Here is a 6,692-nt window from a genome sequence, read left to right on the forward strand (position 1 = left end):
TGGGGTTTTTTTTAACAGTGTGATGCCTGAAAGACTAAAGATGGATACCCGTTGATTTTTATTTTGATGTTGGTTTTGTATTGTTATTCCTTTGTATGTCGCTTAGAGTGACAGGTTGTCCTGCCAGATAGGCGTCGAATAAATTTTAGATAATAATAATAAAAAAAACATGGAGAAGTTTTAAGGAAAAATGTGAAGTTAAACCTACCATCCCACCCACCTCCCAAAAAATGCAGACCTGCAAGATTGGACGGGGAGCTTGCTTGGCAAGAGCATTTCTGAAATCTGTTTTACAGGTCAAGAGCAGATGTCAAATTGAAAAATAAGTCAGCATATAAAACGATTGTTGGTCACATTAACCAAGCTATTCTATTAAAGACTGAGGAAGCAATATTCTTGGCTCCAATCTTCTTGGAGCACTTTTTTATTTTTGGGTGCCGCAATAGTAAAGGCTGGTTCACAAATGCATGCTTTTAGTGAAGGCTTGCACATGTGAACTGGCTTTTAAGGATTCCTCATCGTAAGTTGAAAGTTAAGTATTGTACAAGATCAACTCAAATGCAACGCTTGTCAGTGGAAATTCATTCACAGTTTGCTGACACACATCCTATTGCTAAGCGTTCATGTGTGAATTGGCATTCAGGCAGCCGTTCCGAAATTGAAATGGCTTCAGCAGATAGAATGGTAAAAGCCAGAAGGCAAGGCTGATATAGCATAGTGCCTAAGCAATTGAGCTACAAATTGGGAAAGTTCAGAATTCTCCTCTGCCATGAACTCGCCTGATAACCTTAGGCAAACCACAATTTCTCGGCTTTATTCCCCCATTCGTAATGCTTGCCTATTTTACAAAGTGACAACAAAATAATTGTGACGGTCTTCAACACTTGAAAATATCATACAAATGAGATATATAAAGTTCTGAGGAAAGAACCTAGTGAATGACCTGAAGAGGCACAATGCTGTTGGATTGTTTAAGCAGAATGCTCAACCTATACTCTGGACAAGAGGCTACTGTAAGGACAGAATCAGAAAGGGTGTGAGATGGGATGTATTTTATCACCTATTTGTTTAATCTATATGCAGAACATATCATACAGAAAGCGGGATTGGGCCAAGATGAAGGAGGTGTGAAAATTGGAGGGAGAAATATCAATAATTTAAGATATGCAGACGATACCATACTACTAGCAGAAACCAGTAATGATTTGAAACGAATGCTGATGAAAGTTAAAGAGGAAAACACAAAAGCAGGACTACAGCTGAACATCAAGAATACTAAAGTAATGACAACAGAAGAGTTATGTAACTTTAAAGCTGACAACGGGGACATTGAACTTGTCAAGGATTATCAATACCTCGGCGCAGTCATTAACCAAAATGGAGACAGTAGTCAAGAAATCAGAAGAAGGTTAGGACTGGGGAGGGCAGCTATGAGAGAATAGAAAAGGTCCTCAAATGTAAAGATGTATCACTGAACACTAAAGTCAGGAACATTCAGACCATGGTATTCCCAATCTGTATGTACAGATGTGAAAGTTGGACAGGGAAAAAATCAAGAGAAAAATCAACTCCTTTGAAATGTGGTGTTGGAGGAGAGCTTTGCTCATACCATGGACTGCAAAAAAGACAAATAATTGAGTGCTAGAACAAATTAAACCAGAACTATCTCTAAAAGCTAAAATGATGAAACTGAGGTTATACTTTGGACACATCATGAGAAGACAGGATTCACTAGAAAAGACCATAATGCTGGGGAAAACAGAAGGGAGTAGAAAAAGAGGAAGGCCAAACAAGAGATGGATTGATTCCATAAAGGAAGCCACAGACCTGAAGTTACAAGATCTGAACAGGGTGCTCCATGACAGACGCTATTGGAGATCATAGGGTCACCATAAGTTGTAATCTACTTAAAGTCACATAACAAAAATGTAGGCTGCCTGAGAGTGTAAACCACTCTGAGAGAAGACTACTTGTGAGTTTTAAGTGTCTTTAAATCCTGTGCTTGGGATTGCCATGTTTCTCTTCTCAAAAGTAGCGGTGGTGGGACATTGGAGGTGGGTAAAATAAAATGGCAAAGCAATATTTAAATCAAAATTTTGAAGATAAAATTCAAAGTTCCTTGCAAGCAGCTTAAGGAAAAAATGGCAATCCTGGCTATTAAAAATGATTGAAGTGGAAAATTCTGTAAAAACATAGTTATTAGCTCTCAGTTTACTCCATTCTACTCAGATATATATTTCTCGAGCACTCCAGATTAAGACATAATTCATGCATACTTAAAATAAGGGAGTGTAGCAACATTGATTCAGGAACACTGGTACTGTTTAAATCAAAACATCACACAGGCCAAACTTCAAAAGGTAATGGAAAAATTCTAAAACTGCAAATCCCTAGGATTAGACTGCTTTCCTGAAAAATTTGAAGATATTTTGGGCCCGAACATGATAAAATTATTCAGCGGAGTATTAAAGGGGGAAGGGGTCCCGTCTCAAAATCTTGGTGAGCCTTTAGGGTTGCCATAATCCCAAAAACAAAAAAGCATTTTGAAAAAGGTAGAATTCACTAATAGACAAAAAACCTTGCTATTTAAGAATGTACCTATAGCCAACAGATATTTCTATCAAACTTTAAAAAGTAGGGAAATTGGACAGCTATAGTGAATGCACCAGGGGGGAAGGAGACCTGACCTCTCAGGGATCCTGTACTGCCCTACCAATTTGTCAAAATGCAAACACAATTTGGGTTGGTGTTTCACAGTCCAATCCACTTCCTGTGTAGCTTGGAAGAATTTGATAACATGCCTCTGAGGGTAAAACTGACCATGGGGGTGGAGCAGGGGGAGAGGAGAGGGGAGGAGAGGGAGGGGGAAGGAGGGGATTGGAGGGGGAGGGGCAAAGGCAGGGGAGGGCAAGTTTGATCATTTGCATGCTTATAGAGTTCAGTGGTATTTACTCTCATGCAATCATGCTTAAGATATGTAAAACTGACCGGGGGGAGGGGGAAGGAGGGGATTGGAGGGAGAGGGGAGGGGATAGGAGGGTTTGATCAGTTGCATAATTTTTGAGTTCAATGGGATTTATTTCTGTGCAATCATGTTTGAAAATGGAAATGGACTGCCTTCAAATTGATCCTGACTTATGGCGACCCTATGAATAGGATTTTCATGGTAAATGCTATTCAGAGGTGGTTTTACCATTGCCTTCCTCTGAGGCTGAGAGGCAGTGACTGGCCCAAGGCCACCCAGTGAGCTTCATGGCTATGGGGGGATTTGAACCCTGGTCTCCCAGGTTGTAGTCCAACACTGACCCGGGGGGGGCAGGGAGGGGAGGAGATTGGGTGGGTGGACACTGGGCAGAGTGTAAGCCCCTTTCCTTTCCAAAAGGAAAACATTGTGAACAGTATCATTGCTTCTCAGGATTTCCCCCATCTTTTTATTCTACAGCAGGCACATGTAACCTCCCACCCAAATTTAAACCAAAGCTGTCCCTGGCCACATCCACACCAGACCTTTATTTCACTTTGGACAGTCATGGCTTCCCTCAAAGAATCCTGGTTAGTGTAGTTAGTGAAAGATGCTGAGAGTTGCTAGGAAATGCCCTGTTCCCCTCATAGAGCTTCAGTCAGAGCAGCTGACTGTTAAACCACTCTGGCTACTGGAGCTCTCTGAGGAACAGGAGTCTCCTCTCAACACCCTTCACAAACTACACTTCTGAGGATTCTTTGGGGGAAGCCAGGACTGTCTCAAGTGAAATCAAAGTCTGGTGTGGGTGTGGCCCCCTGATTAGCCAAGCCCAGCACCTGTGAGTCTGCCTTTTAGAACACTGACAGTTGGTTCTTACTGAGCATGCCGGACATCCTTCAGTTCAATGCAAAATTTATTAAATTAATTAAAAATCCGCCAGGCATATTTTTAACGTTTAAACTGCAGAAGATGAAGGTCAAAGTATAGGGCAAGGTCAGTAACAGGATTACAGGTCCTCTGTGAACATGGCTGATATTTAATGAATTTCAACAAATTATGAGAACTCAGAAAAAAGTCCAAAAGGGGTCTGGATTTTTTCTCTCTCTTTAGACTTTGAACTCTCTATTCTCTCTGTTTTGTGTATTGCCATGAAAATTGAGAGGGTTGTTAAGCAAGCGTTTCTGAGTTCAGGACTATAAGTTTTGTAAGGTTTTGTTTTGAAATGAGTTTATGGGAAGCATCAGAATGGCATGGGGGTATTTTCAATTTAACATTGGAAAACGGAATTCAAAATGGCGCCCTGAGTAGTGGAGCGTTTGCTGAGAGCTCTGCAATTAACTATAATTTACTGCAGTCCACTTGGGCTTTAGTTTGAGAAGAACTCGTTTGAGAAGAACCCATTACAGTAACTTAACTCTCATCTGCATTTATTTATTTGGTTGCACTCTGTTACACTTCGTTACAGCGGCCTGTGAGTTATAATTAGCTGGAGGAACTGTTTTCAACCATTCTGCAAACTCAGAGGTTTGAACAACATAAAGGAAGATAAGAACTTTGGCCACAGCTATGTAAATTGGATGGCATAAATAAAAAATGCACTGAAGGAAAACCAGATTTACAACTTGTCAGGACTGAGAGTTCTCTCACTAACTGCTAACTGGGGAGGTGCTCCCAATTTCTTTAAAGTCGCAGCTCTTGGGAAATCCTTGCGACCTCAGTAGCATAATGGTCATTACTAGAAAGGGCTATAGGGACTTGGGTATTATCCCACTTGCTGGGAATACCCTTTTAAACGTGAGGGATAGCCAAACAAAAATTACACAGTTCTTCAGCAGGGCAGAAGAAAGGGAGGAGGAAGATGAGATCTCACATTTCTTGATCTCCCCAAATGTTAACCTAGAATGGTCATTTGATTTTAAAAACAATCTTCCTGACATAAATATCCTCTGTGCATCTTGCCTTTGAGTTGGCTCTAGCTGAGAATATAGTCCCTTCAGAGACAATACGGCAACAAAAAAGGTCAATCAAATAAACGAACTGATGCTGAAGGAAGTTTCAGAACTGGCTTTTAGTGATGGGAAAGGAATCCAAAAAAGGTCCCCTACTCCGTCTGAAGTAACAAAACAGCAAGAGGTAGCAAATTGAGAAAGTACATCGGAAAGTATACTGGAAGTGCCAGTTCAAGGCTGGATCCTTATGATAATGAAATACCTTGAACATATGAAATCCTTCCTCTCAGAATGCAACAACCTTCTAACTACATTGGTCAAAATTTTTGAAATGTCTGGTTGGAAATTTGGAGATGCAGATATAGCAATTGAGCCAAGCGAAATCGAGGTTCAAATAAATGGGCCTACCAGAAAAGTGACCAAAACGAGAGTGAGGGGAAATCAAAATCAAAAGAGAAATTTAAAGAAAAGTAAAAACGTCAAAAATGTAAAGCCTGTGTACTGCAAGGAGGAGGATTTTGGAAAAGTTTTCAAATTGCTAGACAAAGGTCCTAAGCAGAACAATAAAGTCAAGCAGAGTCTCAACAACAAAACCAATGGTGATAATCCAAAACAGCACCTTCATGACACTCTGGCTCTCCCTGTACAGCCCTGCTCATTTACATCTCCACTTACACCAGTACAGGCCCAAGTTCAAGACTATGACATGCAGGACCCATGGTCAATAACTTTACTGAAAAGGAAACCACCACAGGAGAGACACGGAAAAGATAACTGGAATATAGTACTGAATCGTCAAAAGCTAGTCCTAGTAAACTACTCCAAACTCGACGGGCTCTTAATACAAACGCAAATTACACCTCCTAGGAATTCTGAATGCAGCTTCCCCGGGCCTCCTTTCTATAAGTGATATTGCTCATGTGGAATATATATTTTATAATATTTGTGCACGTGCAGTGGTTACCTTCAGTGACTGGGCCTCAGCTAGCACTGTGCATGACTGCAGAGATGCCCTTACTGAGAAGGGCATCGTAATCTCAAGATTCTTTGAGAATTTGGCCTCTCCTATGGCCTTGGGTTATCATCGGTCTTCACCCCCCATAGACACGGGAAGGAGGTTGGTGGTACCCCAGACCTGATAGACCTTGCCACAGCTGAAGGATCCAAAGAATCCCTCATGGGGCATAAAGACCTAGGTATCCAGGAGCAGGTGGAGAATGAGTGCGATAAAGACAATCTCAAGAGACAACACCCTCATAAGGAGAAGGAACTGTTCAACACTGAGGAAAGACAACTACTTGACTCCTTTAGAGCTCTGCCCCATGAGGAACAAAATAAAATAGTGACCAGACTCACGTTCTTGAAATCCCATTTGGAAAACATGCAACTTAACATTGCGGAATGTGAAAAATCCATGCTGGCTATAGTATACAGCCACTCTTGTGGCTGTATAATCATGGCATGCTATTACAGTGATCATTCAGGGCACTAAATAGTTAGTTGCAGAGGCACTTTCCCCCCAAAATATGCCAAATCTGACCTGGCATGATTCATAAAGAGGCAAATTGTGGATCTAATTAGAAGATGGCTAAATGTGGTTTATTTTGTGGGGAGGAGATGTGTGATATAAGGTAAAAAGCCAGGTTGATGCTGTCTAGAATTGGGAAATTCCTTGAAAATAGTGCAGTTTGTACTTACGTATTTATTTATTGCATTTTTATCCCACCTTTCCTCCAAGGTGTTCAAGATGGTGTACATGTTTCTCCCCCTCTCCAGTTTAT

This window comes from Rhineura floridana, chromosome 6, assembly GCF_030035675.1.
Source record: "Rhineura floridana isolate rRhiFlo1 chromosome 6, rRhiFlo1.hap2, whole genome shotgun sequence".
Taxonomy (NCBI): domain Eukaryota; kingdom Metazoa; phylum Chordata; class Lepidosauria; order Squamata; family Rhineuridae; genus Rhineura; species Rhineura floridana.